General features: G+C 57.2%; 1 non-coding gene across 1 annotated transcript; it reads left to right on the forward strand.

Moving 5' to 3' along the window:
• The first annotated feature begins 10,355 nt into the window (after window positions 1–10,355).
• LOC144221633 (U6 spliceosomal RNA) lies at window positions 10,356–10,458 on the forward strand. The gene has a single exon (XR_013332124.1). It is a non-coding gene; the product is annotated as a U6 spliceosomal RNA (small nuclear RNA).
• The last annotated feature ends 5,953 nt before the right edge of the window (window positions 10,459–16,411 follow it).

Consider the following 16,411-nt stretch of genomic DNA (forward strand, 5'->3'; position numbering starts at 1 on the left):
GTCTGCGGCGACTTGACTTCGTTGTGAGTCACAAGAATGGACTGTGCCATCCTGCCTCCCTCTACATGATGACCCAAAAGAATTATTATTATTTTTAAATGTTTTATTTATCTCTAGGAGAGAGGGAGACAGCGTGAGCAGGGGAGGGTCAGAGAGAGAGGGAGTCACAGACTCCGAAACAGGCTCCAGGCTCTGAGCTGGCAGTCAGCACAGAGCCTGACGCGGGGCTCGAACCCACGAACCGCGAGATCATGACCTAAGCGAAAGTCGGACGCTTAACCGACTAAGCCACCCAGGCGCCCCAGAATTATTATTTTTTTAAATTTATTTCTGAGAGAGAGAGAGAGACAGCATGAGCAGGGGAGGGTCAGAGAGAGAGGGAGACACAGAATCTGAAACAGGCTCCAGACTGAGCTGTCAGCACAGAGCCTGAAGCCGGACTCGAACTCACAAACCACGAAATCATGACCTGAGCCGAAGTCGGAAGCTTAACCAACTGAGCCCCCCAGACACCCCAACCCAAAACAATTATTAAATATCCCTCCTCCCCCATATACGTTAGAATCAATGCCACGCTTTCAGAATAACCATCACTCTTCACAGAGCAATCAGGGCCATGTTGCATGTTGTAGGAAATACTCATCTCTCTCGGCCCTGGCCTTCAGAGAGGGAAACTGAGGCCCGCGGGGTCGAGCCGGGTCTAGCCCAGCACCCTCCCCCTGTCAGCCCGGCGACACCGAGGCCCCTGAGGCTCTGCCTGTAAAGGCTTTCGGTTCTGAGCTTTCTTTGAAAACTCTTCCCTTCTTACTCCTTATCTGTGTCCAGCAATAAAAGTCACCAAGGTTCACGGACGGGCAGATAAGGGCAGACACGTGAGCAGCGTGACCCCCGCCCTGGGACACGGGTGCAGCAGGGATGGGGGGGCCCTCCCAGCCGGCGCAGCGCATCCTGCCGGCCACCGCAGGAGGTGGCCGGTCTCCCACTCGCCCGGGGCGAGGTCCCCTTGGGGTCCGGCCAGGTCGGGGGGAGGGAGTGCAGCCCAGCGAGGACCCTTGGATTTAGCAAATCAAGTCACGCGGCGCCCGGTGAAGCAGCAACTTCAGATAAACAACGAATAATGTTTCAGGGTAAGAATGTCCATTTCCCTCCCCCCCCCNGCCCGGTCCCACCCCTGCAATCCCAGCCCCAGGCCCTTCCCTGCCATCGGGCACCCCGAGGCCTGCGCACTCTGGTCTCCCCGCCCAAGCAGGTTTGGGGTTTTGCTTGTATGGGTTTTTCTCTTAATACTTTTCAGCCGTAGTAAACATACACGGCATTAACGGTGGCCGCTTTAACCCTAAGTGCACAGCTCAGCGGCATCAAGCGCACGCACACTGTCGTGCAGCCGCCCCCACCATCATCTCCAGAACCTTCCATCTCCCCAAACTGAGACTCTGTCCCTATGAGGCACGGACTCCCCGCCCCACCTCCGGTTCCCACCGTCTACTCTCTGTCTCTGTGGACGGGACGCCTCTGGGGACCCCCTGTGAGTGGGGTCACACAGGACGTGTCCTTCCGTGTCCGGCTTCTGTCACTGCGCACAGTGACCTCCGGGTCCGTCCACGCGATGACAAGCGGAAGACGTCCTCCCGGGGCCGGATCGCATCCCGTGGCGTGTGACCATTCAGCTGCGGGCTGTTCCCCGCCCGGCTGTCGGGAGCCCTGCTGCTGGGGACGCGGTGGACACATGTCCTCAGGCCTCTGGTTCCGGCTCCCGTGGGCAGGACCCTGGAGTGAATCGCTGGGCCGGGTGGTCACTCTGCGTTCGAGCCTTTGAGGAGCCGCCAGACTGCTTTCCACCGCGCCCCGCGCTTCTCCGGCCCCACCAGCCGCGCACCAGGGCCCTGCTTTGCTACCTCCTCTCCAACACGTCTTCCTTTCTGGGGTCTTTTTGTCTTTATTTTATTTTGAGAGACCGGGACACAGCGTGAGCAGGGGAGGGGCAGAGAGAGAGGGAGACACAGAATCCAAAACAGCTCCAGGCTCTGAGCTGTCAGCACTGAGCCCGACGGGGGGCTCGACCCCACGAACCGTGAGATCATGACCTGAGCTGAAGTCAGATGCTCAACTGACTGAGCCCCCCAGGCGCCCCCCCCCCCGGTTTTTTTTTTAATTATTATTTATTATTTTTACCGTAGCTGCCCTAGCAGGTGTGAAGAGGAGTCTCGCCATGGGTTCGATTTGCGTTTCCCTGATGAAAACGACGGCGAGCAACTTTTCCCGCGCTCCTGGGACGTTTGCAGAGCTCTCTGGAGCACAGTCGTTGGCCCGTGTCTCAGTTGGGTCAGTCGGGCTGCTGGCGGGCCCTGGGGTCTGGCTCCCTCCGCCCCGCTGGGCCCTCTCCACGCCGTGACCCCATCACGCCTTTGTCAACCTGTTGGTCACGGAACTGATTTAATAAGTCATGATCCAGGGGCACCGGGGCGGCTCAGTCACTCTTGCTTTCGGCTCAGGTCATGATCTCACAGTTCGTGGGTTCGAGCCCTGCGTCAGGCTCTGTGCTGACAGTGGGGAGCCTGCTTGGGGCTCTCTCCCTCTCCTCTCTCCCTCCCCCTGCACACGTGCCCTCTCTTTCTCTCAAAACAAATAAACTTAAAAAAAAAAGTAGTTGGGGCACCTGTGTGGCTCAGTTAGTTGAGGTCCAACTTCGGCTCAGGTCATGATCTCACGGTTCATGGGTTCGAGCCCCACATCAGGCTCTGTGCTGACAGCTCAGAGCCTGGAGCCTATTTCAGAGTCTGTATCTCCCTCTCTCTCTGACCCTCCCCTGCTCACGCTGTCTGTCTCTCTCTCTCTCTCTCTCAAAAATAAATAAACATTAGGGGCGCCTGGGTGGCTCAGTCGGTTAAGCGTCATAGGGGCACCTGTGTGGCTCAGTTAGTTGAGGTCCAACTTCGGCTCAGGTCATGATCTCACAGTTTGTGAGTTCGAGCCCCGCGTTGGGCTCTGTGCTGACAACTCGGAGCCTGGAGCCTGCTTCGGATTCTGTATCTCCCTCTCTCTCTGCCCCTCCCCTGCTTGCAGTCAGTGTGCTTCTCTCTCAAAAATAAACACATATTTAATAAATAAATAAATAAACATTTAAAAAAATTGTATAAGTAGAAACTAGCATGGTGCACCATGTTTTGCAAGGGCAAGGGCATCTCGTCTAACTTTCCTGGGGTCATGGACACACTGAAGCACGTGCCCTGAGCGAGCATATGCATGTTCACGTGTGTGCGTACGTACTCCTAACTGGATGGCGATTAGGATGGTGATGCCACGGCGTAGAGAGGCTTGAAGGCTTTCTGCCGCATCCTGTTTCCACAATTCAATCCTCGTGTGTGAGCCGAGTGGATTCGCTAGAACAGTGACTCTCCGCTGAGTGCGATTTTGCCAAGAGACAGCAACGTGGGTGACGTTTCTGGCTCTTGTGACTTGGGGAGATCCTGCCCCCAGGGGACACCAAGCCGTGTCTGGGGACATCTGTGGTGGTCCCAACTGGGGTGCTCCTGGGGCGTCGAGGGGGCGGGCGCTGAGGCTCAGCCCGCACAGCGCGACCCCAGAGAATGACGGGGCCCCGATGTCCGAGTGCAGAGGAAGGACCCTGGACCAGACCGTGTGGCGGCCCAGAGCCTGTGCCCGGTGCTGCTTGTCAAGGGTGTTCAAGCCCGGACGCTGGCCCTTCGCTGGCCCTGGGCTCCAATCCCCGGGACACGCTGCCCCCGTGTGGACGCTCGTGGAACAGGCTGCGCGCGCTGCAGGACCTCAGGGAGGGTCTCCTCGGCGCTGCCCACCTTCTCTTTCTTCCCAGACCGCAATAATCGAGCTCCAGGCTGCCCCACGGCTGGCCTCTCGTGGCCGTGGCCTCTGAGCCCTTGAGATGTGGCCGGGGCAACTGAGCAAGTGAGTTTTCAATTTCCTGTCATTGCAGTTCATTTACCTTTAAATGCAAATAGCCCCATGTGCCCCGCGGGGACCCAAGCGGACAGCCTGGTGTGTATAGAAAGCAGACTCTCATCCTTGGGCAGCAGGGGTCCCTGTGTGTGTATGTGTGTGTGTGTTGTGGCTGCAGGTAGGGAGACACGTGTATATTTACTACAGTTTTGAATTCTTGTATATTTAGCCCGTACTAGCACCAGGCCTTGTTCTGAGCACTTAACCCCCCTTGCTTCAAGTCTCGACTCAAATAGGTACTGACAACATGCCCATTTTATAGAAGAAGAAACTGAGGGTCAGAGAGGACAGCTGCCCAAGTGTTCATACGTCTGTTCTAACCCCCAGCTAAGGGACCCTCATGTCCTATTTCATTCCATCCCACAACTCTCTGGAACTTACATGGCTCCCATTTTACAGAGAAGAAAACTGAGGCCCAGTCACCCCATAAGTAGAACGCCAAAGTGAGGGGTGCCCGGCTGGCTCATGCGTCTCCTGATCTTGGGGCTGTGAGTTCGAACCCCACGTGGGTGTAGAGATTACTTAAAAATAAAATCTTTAAAAAAGGGGGGGCTCCTGGGTAGCTCAGTCAGTTAAGCACCCGGCTCAGGTCATGATCTCATGGTTTGTGGGATCAAGCCCCCACGTCAGGCTCTGTGCTGACAGTGTGGAGCCTATTTGGGATTCTCTCTCACCCTCTCTCTCTGCTCCCTCCCTGCTTACACAGTCTGTCTTTCTCAAAATAAATAAACATTTAAAAAAATAAAAATACAGTCTCTTTTAAAAGGGGGGACACCTACTGTTAGCGCAAAGCCTGGTTCGGATCCTCTCTTCCCCCTCTCTGTACCCCTCCCCCACTTGCACTCTCCCCAAAATAAATAAATATTTTTTTTAATTTTTATTTATTTCTAGGAGAGAGAGAGAGACAGCGTGAGCAGGGGAGGGTCAGAGAGAGAGGGAGTCACAGAGTCTGAAATAGGCTCCAGGCTCTGAGCTGGCAGTCAGCACAGAGCCCGACGCGGGGCCCGAACCCACGAACCGCGAGATCATGACCTAAGCGAAAGTCGGACGCTCAACCGACTAAGCCACCCAGGCGCCCCAAATAAATATTTTTTACAAAGAGTAAAAGAAAAAAGATTGCCAGAGTGAGGATTTCAACCCACATAAGTCTATTAACCACGAGACCTAACTGCCTCCCCAGCGTGCCCTGCGGGGTCGCGGGGAAGGTTCAGGGGAACAGGCAGGACTGAGAGCCAGCCAGACTGGTCCGGACTTGGAGCCTCACCTCTGTCAGCTCCTAGCTGTGTGACCTCACGGAGGTGTCTTGCCCTCTCTGAGCCTCGGGGTCTCCTCAGCTGAAACCGCGTCTTCCTGGGGCTATTCTGGGGAGTAAATGATATAACTTGTCTTAGTTTGCTTGGGTGCCTGTAAGAAAATACCACAGGCTGAAGCACCTGACATGTATTTCCTCGTGGTCCCGAGGTCAAGGCGCCAGGCGGTCAGGGACTGGTGAGGGCTCTTGCCTCGGGCGGCAGTGGCCGCCTTCTCGAGGGGCGCTCTCATGGAGGGGACGGCGCTCAGGCCCCTCGTCCCCTTCCCAGGGCACCCATCCAGGCAGGGGCCCCAGCCTCTGACCTCACCTAACCCTGACCCCCTCCCCCACCTCCAAACACCGTCCCGCCGGGGGGCGCGGCTCCCACGGAAGCCTGTTGCAGGGGACACAGTTCATTGCACGCCACTCAAATCAGCAGCACGCTCAGCAGGAAGCACCGGCTGCGGTGCCGCGCGGTGGCTGAGGTCCAAAGCCCGGCTCTTCCTCCACCGGCTGTTTGCTCCTGGGCCCGTGGCTTCGATTTTCTGGGCCTCGGTTTCCTCGACTGCAAAATGGGAGAGATAACCGTGCCCACCTCGAGCGCTTGGACACTGGGGCCGTGAGTGCGTTTGGAGACCTTGGTCACTTCCACTTACGATGTCAGGGGGACCGGCTGGGGACGCCGGGGCACCAGGGAGCCAGGACCGGGCACTGGGTCCTGTGGGCAGTGCACCATCTTCTCATCCACCCATAGAGGGAAGGAGGCCCAGAGAGGGTGGGACGCTTATCCGGAGCCACACAGCCCACCAGAGGGCAGGGCGGGTGAGCAGCCACACCTCCTGCTCCCCACGGTCCCCAGAAGTCCCCAGAGACACGCCCCCTGGCAGCAGCTTCCTAATCCAGTGCCTAATTACCACAGGGCCCCAGGGAAATACCGGCAACACCTCTTAAAGGCCTTAAACACCCAACACCAGCTCCGGCCCTGCCAGCCTGGCCCTGAGGGTGCAGCCGAAGCCCCCGGGGAGAAGGGGCAAAAACAAACCCCTGTGGTTGTCAGGCACAGCCCTGGAGGCCTGGGTCCCCCTCTCCCTGCCCCCAACTAGGCTGGGTGGCCCCACTGCCCTTGAGCCTCTTAATCCCGAAGAATACTGAGAGCCCAGCACTCGCAGGCCCATGTCACCCCCATCGACCTCGGTACTGTGTCCCTCTGTCTTTTTCAGGCCTCACCCCTGCAGGCAGAGCTGGCCAGGGCCGAGAAGCGAGGAGCCCTGCCCCAGTTCCAACGTTGAGGGGCTGAAAGTCCCCGGTGAGGTGGGGTTGGGGGGGACATGGAGATGTGGGGACGGGGGAGGGGCAGCCGCCGTGGGGGACAGTCTAGCGGTTCTTCAAAAAGTGGCGCGTGGAGGGGCGCCTGGGTGGCCCAGTCGGTGAAGCAGCCAACTTCTGCTCAGGTCATGATCTCAGTTTGTGAGTTCGAGCCCTGCGTCGCGGGCTCTTTCCTGACAGCTCCGAGCCTGGAGCCTGCTTCGGAGTCTGTGTCTCCCTCTCTCCTTGCCCCTCCCCCCCTCATTCTCTCTCCCCTCTCTCTCAAAATAAATAAACCTAAAAGTAATTAAGACTTAAAAAAAAAAAAGAAAAGTGGCACATGGAGTCTCCAGAGGCCCCACGATCATGATTCTACTCCGTGTCCACCCAAGAGAAATGGAAACGTGTCCACACAAAACCCTGCACACGCGTGTGCACAGCGGCGGGATGCACGACAGCCCACGCAGGTGCAAGGCAAGTGTCCATTGACCAATGGACACACATGACGTGTCCACCGCGCATGCGCACGTCCCTCAGGTGCATCCACCGCGCACGCGCACGTCCACAGAGGACCGTGTCCACCGCGCATGCGCACGTCCCTCGGCCGCGAGCAGGAGCGAGGCGCCCCCGCCCGCCGCCCCGCGGACGGACCCTGAACACACGACGCTCAGGGAGGGAACCCGACACGGGAGGCCACGCGGGTGTGAGTCCACGTGCGTGACGCGTCCAGAACAGGCTCCTCCACGGGCGGGAAGGGGCTCATGGGGTCGGGGGCTGGGGGAGGGATGAGGTGGTGGAATGTTAATTAATGGGGATGCCTTTGGGGGTGATGGAATGTTCTGGAATTAGCAGCAGTGATTGCACAAGTCAGTGAATGTACTAACAACCAAGGTGAATGAACCTGGAGGACACTGTGCGCAGTGACAGAAGCCAGACACAGAAGGACACGTCCTGCGTGACCCCACTCCCAGGGGGTCCCCAGAGGCGTCGCGTCCACAGAGGCAGAGGGTAGACGGCGGGAGCCGGGGTGGGGCGGGGGGCGGGGAGTCCGTGCTTCATGGGGACCCAGCCTCAGTTTGGGGAGGTGGAACGTTCCAGAGACAGATGGCGGGGCTGCGCGACAGTGTGAGTGCGTTGACGCCGCTGCGGGGCGATGGTTGAGGGGCCCCTGGCTGGCGCAGCGGGGAGAGCCCGCGCCTCCTGATCTCGGGGTCCGGAGTTTGAGCCCCGCGCTGGGCGCGGAGATTACTTTTGAAAAATGGTTGAAATGGTCAACTTTTGTTTATCCGGTCGTCGGTTCACGGACGTTTGTTTCTACTTTGGGCTGTTCTCCTTTCTTCTGCCACGTACACGGGGGCGCCGTACCTGCGGAGGCCCCGCTCCTGGGTCCGTCCCGGGAGTGGACGGCTGGTCAGCGGGGTCTTTAAGGAGCTGCCGGGGCCACCCCGTCCCCCCAGCGGGGCACCGGGGCTCCCAGTTCACAATAACCGGCCTAGTGGGTGTGAGGTGGTGTCTCACTGCGGCTTCGACTTGCATTTCCCTGACGGCCACTGAAGCGGGGCATCTTGACGTCCGCTTCTCGGCCACCTGTAGGTCACCTTTGAAGCGATGTCCACCAAGCCCTCTGCCCATTCTTGCGCGGGGTCGCTTATTTTGTGTTGTTGAACTGCGGAAGTTCTTTCTATGTGCTGGACAATGGAGTCTTCTCAGGATTTACAGGGATTTTCTCCCGTTCTGTGAATCGTCTCCTTATTCTCTTTTATTCTCTCGGTGATGCTTAATTTCCACGAAGTCCCCTCGTCTAATTTGTGAGAGTGGTGCACTGAGTTCTCAAACTGGACTTGCCAGAGCCCCCGACACCGTCCCCCAGGCCGGCTCACGCTGAAATCCGTCCCTGCCAGCCCAGGCAGTGCGGACCTGAGTCTGCGTCACCCTCCGCACCGCGCCGCCACCCTGTCCAGCTCCTCTCTGCTCTCCTGCCCGGCCAGCATGTCCACTAGGCGGTGCCCAGGGCTGACCGTAGTTAGGGGCCCGTGGAAATGTTTTCGTTCCCTCTAGAATCAGGAGAAAACAGTGACTGCGATAACCGATCATCGCATTTCCACCCTGGGTTCTGTCAGTCTGTGTACCAATGGCATCATCATAAAAGATACTCTGTAATGTTTTCTGTGGAGGAAGGAACCCACAGAAATCACGAGGCCACCCTGCGTCCCGCTGACCCGGAAGGAGCCGCAGGGAGGCTTCAAAAGCCAAATGGGAGCGCGTTGCTCTCTCCTGGTACCTGAAAACCTTGCGTGGGTCCCCGGCAGCCTCCAGATGAAAGCAGAGCCCAAGTCCCCAGGTGGTCTGTCCCCTCGCCGCCCCTCCCGGTCTGGTCTCCTCCCTCCAGCACCTCCAGCTGCCTCTGGGCCCTGGCACGAGCTGTCTTCTCCAACTGACCCCTTGTCACCTAGGTAACCCCCACACCATTCACCTTGGGGGAGCTCTCCCCACTGACCTCCCAGCCCCCAGGCAAAGTCAGTTCCATTGTTAAAAGCTCTCCTGGAAAGAAACTCCCTGCCCCTCTTCTCTCAATTTGCCATTTGGCTCTTATTAGAGACACCAGGGTCTCCCGCCCCAGTGCCGCTGCTGCTGCCGTGGGGAGGGTCACTGTCTGTGGGGCATCCCCGACCCCCACCCGTTCCAGGCCGGAGGCAGTGTCCCAGTGTGACAACCACAGATGTCCCCAGATGTGGCCAACGGTCCCCTGGAGGCAGAATCGCCCTGATTAGGAAGGGCCTCATTAGAGCGGCAACCAGATCAATGCCCGCCTCCCAGGCTGCGCCTGCGCCAAGCCCGCTGTCTGCCCTTCCCGGGGCCCCAGGGCTCCGCACAGGCCCCGGGCCCCAGGAACCAACACGCTACGCGTTCCAGCAGAACTGTGCTGTGGCCGATTGCGTCCCCCCAGTTCGTCTGCGCGTGGGCCTTGCAGGGGGTAATTAGGTGAGTGAGGTCACAGGTGGGGCCCGGATCTGAGAGCACTTGGTAGCCTTGAGATAAGGGGAGCAGCAGGCCCGGAGGAAAGCGCACCCCCCCCCTCCCCGAGAACACAGCCTGAAAGCAGCTGTCTGCAAGCCAGGGAGAGGGTTCTCACCAGACCTCCTCTGCCAGCACCTTGATCTTGGACTTTCTAGCCTCAGAACTGTGAGAAATCATGGGTGTTGTTCACACAACAGCCGTGGTGTTTTGTCACTGCCGCCACGGGCTGGCCAAGCTGCATCTGGCTTCGCCTGGACAGCACCGTCCAAGGAAGACGATTGTCACCTTCACAGCCAGCAGGATTTACTGACCACCTGCTGTGTGGCAAGCTCTGTGCAGGGAGGAAGAGAGCCTGAATCCCAGCCTTGCGGAGCTGACGTTCTAGTGGAGACAGTAAACACATAAAGGAAAATCCAAAGGCAGAGGTGTTCCTATAAAGAAAAATAGAGGTGAGTGAATGGGTGTGGGGCTATTTTAGGGAGGCCCAAGGCAGCCTGTGTGAGAGGTGATATCTGAGCTGACACCTGCAGGAAGTGAGGGACGGGCCAGGTTATTTCTAGAGGGAGAGCCTCCCAGGCAGGGGGCACAGCCTGTGCAAAGGCCCTGGGGCAGGACTGGGTCTGGCGTGTTGGAGGAAGTGAGCCGGAGCAGAGTAAACGAGGGGGGAGGGGGAGGAGGGGAGGGCAGGGAGTGGACGGGGCAGGCCATGCAGGGTGTTGGGGGCCACGAGGAGGATGCTAGGTCTCATGACGCTACATTAGGGCACTTGCTTCGGCAGCACGGACGCTAAAATGGGGACGGTACAGAGAAGATTAGACAGACCCCTGTACGAGGATGACACACAAATGCCTGCAATGTTCCACATTTTTACAAATTTAAGCCAAAAATTATAGGTTTCTTTGTTTTTCACTAAACAGGCGATTGAAATACATAGTACGATGAAACGGACAGCATAAATATTCAATTTAGTTTTCCATCTATGCGAATCTCACAATAAAATCACAGTTATTTTGTACGAAGAAAAAAGAATAAATGTATTAGGGAGGGGCGCCTGGGCAGCGCAGTCGGTTAAGCATCCGGCTCTGGACTTGGGCTCAGATCGTGCTCTCACGGTTTGTGAGTTCAAGCCCCACGTCAGGCTCTGTGCTGACGAGGAGGAGCCTGCTTGGGATTCTGTCTCTCTGCCCCTGCCCCACTCATGCTTTTGTGCTCTCTCTCTCAAAAATAAATAAAGTTTAAAAAAAAATGTAGGGGCACCTGGGTGGCTCAGGTCATGATCTCACGGTTTGTGGGTTCAAGCCCCGTGTCGGGCTCTGTGCTGACAGCTCAGAGCCTGGAGCCTGTCTTTGATTCCGTGTTTCCCTCTCTCTCTGTCTCTCCTCTGCTTATATCCTATCTCTCTCTCAAAAGATAAACATTAAAAATTTTTTAAAAATTTAATATGTTAGGAAATCCAGGGAAGACCACCACCTCATTTCTGTCTTCAAAACTTCCCCTCTGAGCCTGGTTCCCCCCTGGAGAAGAAGATACAGTATGGGAAGAAGGAAGGAATAAATCCTGGGGTGGCAGAATGGATTGGAAGTGTCAGGCGGAACTCAACGGTTCCCAAGGGAAACAGCTGAGAGACAGACAGACGACCAAGAGCTAACAGATAACAAGATAGACAGACAGCTGGATCAATGATACAGAACCACATGGTGGGTAATACGTAAGATCAATGGATGTCAATCAATAGATTGCCAGATTATGGATTTTAGATGTCCACACATGAATATTAGTGCATGTGTATTTCTCCATCCTGCTCACTGGAAGGTTCTGGGAACAGCAAATCCCAGAAGTCCAAACACATCCGGCAGCCTGTTCTTGCTTCCCAAATATCATTCCCAACTGAGAGGATCCAGGCTCCCCTGGGAGCCGGCCGAGACCAGGGGCCGGGCCCAGAGAGGACAGATGAGCTTGGACTGTCTGGCGGGCCAGACAGGAGGGAAGGCTCAGAGAGGGGTATGGACATTTCACAGGATACAGGGACCGCCTCAGGAGGCTCCTGAATGGGGGACAGATTCGGGGACCACTGGATTCTGGGTATATTTGTGAAGCTGGACCCGGTGAGGTTGCTTGTGGATCCTAACAGGCTATCTGTGTTTGTTACTTAATTCACATCTCGCTTGTCTGCTGGGCTGTGAGGTCAGGGTCTGAGTGGGTCACTGTGTCCCTAAGATGTAGACCAGGACTGGGCACACAGGGGGCGCCTCATAAATGCTTATTGAGGGGCTGAGCTCTGGGGATGAAGAAGAAGGCAAATACGTAGGTAATAGAATCCATCTTCGCCTTCCCAGAGCCTCACCTGCAACACGGGGGAAATAACGACCGTGTCATTCATTCATTCTAGAAATGCCTGAAATACTTTTTGCCAGACCCCAGCTGTGTGCTAGGACACAATGGAAACTGTCTCTTCAGCGCCACATGCGCTGCTTAAAATAATAATAAGACAGGGCGGTGTGACACAGACTGATTTCCGCGTTGATTTGTTTTTCCCACCAGGCTGGCCGAGAAGGCCTGCCCGCCAGCTCATGTCATGTGATCCAGGCCTGGCCAATCGGAGGGTCCAGCAGACCAAGCACCTTGAATCCAGGTGTCCTGTGCCAGCCGGGGTGCAAAGCGCTTTTCCGGGTCTGTCTTGGGGGAGCCTTCCAGCCCATCCGTTCATCTGTTCGTTCCTTTGTTCGTTCACCCGTTTGCTATTTGTCCAGCAGTTAGGACGAGGCAGGCACCGTTGTAGGCGCTGGGGCTACAGCCGTGACAGACAGACAAAGCCCCGCCTCCGGAGCTAACATTCTGGTGGTTGATTCTAGAGAATCAAGGAAAGCAACACACAGCACACTTCCTGTGTCCCACGGCGCGGAGTCCTCCGGACAGGAGACCACGACGAGCGCAGGACGGGGGGCAACAGGCGGAGCGGGCGGCGACCGCGTGCGGGATGGGATCCTGTTCTTACTGAAAAGTTCGGAGTTTTCCTCATCATGGAAAATTTTTCATTAATTTCAGTCTGTTCAAATGTTGCCTTATGCAAATCAAAACTGCAACGAGGTTCCGCTTTCCACTCAGCAGGATGGTTATTGAATTTTGTTTTAAAAAAAGGACAGTAGCAAGTGTTGGCAGAGATGTGGGGAAACGACAGGCTCGTGCACGGCTGGCGGGGAGAGGGGGTCGTGACACGGGGCCGCGCCGGGGAGGCAGCTCAGCAGCCCCTTGGAAATGAACCAGAATTACCATCGTGACCCAGCAATTCCACTTCTGGATGTAAATCCGAGAGAAGCGAAATTTTCATCCACGTGAAGACTTCTATACGAGCGTGACAGCAGCAGGATTCACAAGGGCCAAAAAGTGGAATCACCCCCGGTGTCCATCAGTGGACAAACGGGTACACGCGACAGGGTCTGTCCACACACGCGCACGTCCCTTGGCCACGAGCAGGAGCGAGGCGTCCACACCCGCCGCCCCGCGGACAAACCCCGAACACACGACGCTCAGGGAGGGAACCAGACACGAGAGGCCACGTGGGGTGTGAGTCCACGTGCGTGACGCGTCCAGAACAGGCTCCACGGGCGGGAAGGGGCTCGCGGGGGCTGGGGGCTGGGACATAGGGATGGGGAGTGACTGCTGATGGGCACAGGGCTTCTTTCTTGAAGAGACAGAATGTTCTGGAACTAGAGGTGATACTTGTACAACATAGTGAATGGATTAAATGTCTCCAGTGGTAAATTTTATGTGTATTTTAACCACAATAAAAAAAAAATAGATTGCATTAAAATAGTGTTTAGCATGTAGACTGAGATTTTTGGTGCCCCCTTAAATTTCATGCCTGAAGGAAGTGCCTCACTCAGAAGTGCACTTGTCCTAGAGTCCCAGCCCTGCCAGAATTAAATAAGGAAGCCACAATGAGGCCTCATTGAGGTGACCTTTAAGCCAAGACTGGAAGGAAAGGAAAGAATTAGCCAAAATGGCATTTGGGGCTGAGTATCCCAGGCAGAGGACGTTGCCGGTGCTAAGGTCCGGGGGCAGGACCGGGCCTGGTGTGTTAGAGGAGCGCCAGCCAGGAGGCCCCTGTGGCTGGAGCCGGGGAGAGCGGTTGGAGGGGAGGGCGGGGAGGGGGTGCTACAGTGGGAGCGGCGCCCTGGGGGCCGCAGGGAGGACCAGGCTTTTACCCCAGGGAGATGGAGGGCTGTGGGCAGAGGAAATGCAGGACTTGCGCCAAGTTTTTAAAGCCTCTTAGCTCTGCAAGGGGGAGGGCTTCCCATCCTCCCCGGTCAGTGCTGTAAACCTCCACTCAGAATCCAGCCCGCACACAGTAGGCGCAGTAGACATTTACTCAGGCAGTGAATGAATTCCACCTCCATTTGGGGGCGGTGACGGTGCCCCCCGCGGCCAGGTTAGGGCAGGCCAGGGGCTCAAGCCCGGAGCTGGGCAGCGGAGGCCCCAGCTCCACCAGGCTTACCCGAGGGAGGTCCGGAGCCGCCAGCCCGCGGTGGCCACCTGTTTCCTCCCCCGCCTGTGATTAATGGCCCTGCAGCCCATCCATCATGCACCAGCCAGTGCCTGGCTCTGCCCCGGAGCCCGTGGGGCCCGGCGCTCATTTGTAAGCAGGCTGAGAGGCTGCTCTCAGACGGTTGGAGCCAGGAGACAGATCCTTGCCCCAGTCTGCACCCCCCAGATGTGGCCCTGAGAACCCCCTGGGGCAGAGGGAACACCAGGATGCCAGTCCAGAGGCGGGGACGGGTGGGAGCCGGAGGGCTGTGCACTGGCGGTGCCCCTCAGGAAGATCTGGAAAGCCCCAGTCCCTCCAGATTAATTATACAGTCCACACTGCTCCGTCCGGAGCATTCTCCCTGCCTTTTTGGCACCTGCGGCTCCTCCACACGGGGCCAGGGCCAGCCCTTCCCTGTCCTGAGCCTCATCGGGGCACCCCACCCCCTCTCCCGTCTCCCACCCTGCCTTCTCCCGTTCTGCCACCTGGCACGGCCTCTTCACACTGCTCTAAGCCTGGGCTTCTCGGCTGGGGGCGATCTGGCGCCCAGGGACACTCAGCAACATGTCCACGCTTCTGCTTGTCAACACTGGGCAGGGAAGTGCTCCGGGCACCCAGCAGGTGGGGGCCCAAGTGCCCAGGACGAGCCCTCACAGACAGTGATCCAGGCCGGAAGGTCAAGAGTGCAGAGGCCAGTGGAGAAACCCTGGTCTAACACCTCCCGTGGCTCCCTGGTGCCCCCCAGGTAAGATGTCAACCCCTCAGTGCGGAATGCAGGGTCCTGCCTCCTCAAGCCTTGGGAGGGGGGCCCCTCAGGCCTATGCCACTGGGAGGGGCAGTGTCTCCTAGTGGTTAAAGGCCCAGGTACCTGGCTTCACATCCTGGCTCGGCCATCTTCTCGCTGTGTGATTTTGGCTGGGACACCTGAGCTCTCAGCGCCTTAATTTCCCCATCTTTCCAATGTCATAATACCTAAGGTTCAAGTGCTTAAAGCAGAGCCTGGTCCACAGTGACAAACATATTCAGGTTGCTCAGTTGGTCTTTGTTCATGGTCTGGGACACAATTCTGGGCCTTTCCACCTGCTGGAAGGCCCAGCCCTGACCCCGCTGGACTTGGGGTCTCCACCTCTGGCTCGGGCCCCGCCAGCCACGTCCGGGGTCTGCCGAAATGGGAGTGTTTGGTCCCCACATGGCCAAGTACTGGGAAGCACCTACCCGGCTCAGGCTCAGCCCCAGGTGGCTCCCCAAGGGAAAGGGTGCCTGGTGTGTGGCTCTGTCCCTCAGGACCTGGCACTCGGCTTAATGCCCTGTCATCAGCACCTTGAAATGCCTAAATTCCTAGTCATGAAAATTGTATAGCCCATCTCCATCGGGGACCCTGATTGGATTTGTGGGGCCTATGGAATCCACAACCCGACAGGAATATTGAGGAACCCTTCCCAACGTTTGTTCCCTTTTTTCTTCACGGCATCAGGACTCGGGTAACTCACGTTCCCCTAACTCGTCTCTGGCCCCCTCGGGTGCTGTCCTCACTTAACACACTGATATTCTGCTCATTGCGACTATTTCTGGCATTAATTTTTATTTAAAAAAATATCGTATGCAAGTGTTATTTATCATGAAGGGCTTTTTGGGAGGACGGCAAGAGGCCTTGAGTTTTTCTTATTCATCTCATACTGGTCTGGACTTTTCGTCTGGCCAGGAAAGGTCTCTGGGGTCCCAACTCTCCATTTTACAGACTGGGAAAACCCAAGGCCCAAAAAGTACCAAACAAGCAGAGGCAAGCTGCACAGTTGACCATGCCGATGACAGTGACGGTGGTGGTCAGTAAGAGACTGTATTTAGCACTTGCCGGATTAACTGTGCTTTCTCTCACTGGCTTCCTCGGGGCCTGTCCTCCACAGCAAGTGGGACCCTAACGCCAGTGAGGCCGGGCCTGCTCCGCCAGCGCTCCAGCCGCCTCCAAACCCTGCACCATCTATCTGTCAGGCCCCCGGCACCAGCTACGGAACTTGCATGGCCCAACCTAAAACACCACTGTGAGACCCCCTTGTTCAACAACTATTAGGCATTTCCAGGCCACAGCAGCAGGTCATGAACCCAAGCGCAGGCCGCTCCGAGTGCAGGGCCCCTGTGTGAACGCACCAAGCTGCTGGCCCTCCTTCCCTGCCCTGCTTCTCAGTACCAGGCTCCAGCCGCTGCCTCAGGCCTTTTGCACTTGCTATTCCTGCCTCCTTGAGTAGGATGCCTGCCTCCACCTTCCTCCCCCCCCACTCCCCCCGCACCCCCGCTGGCCC

Source organism: Crocuta crocuta, unplaced genomic scaffold (assembly GCF_008692635.1).
Source record: "Crocuta crocuta isolate KB4526 unplaced genomic scaffold, BGI_CrCroc_1.0 scaffold110, whole genome shotgun sequence".
In the NCBI taxonomy this organism is placed as follows: domain Eukaryota; kingdom Metazoa; phylum Chordata; class Mammalia; order Carnivora; family Hyaenidae; genus Crocuta; species Crocuta crocuta.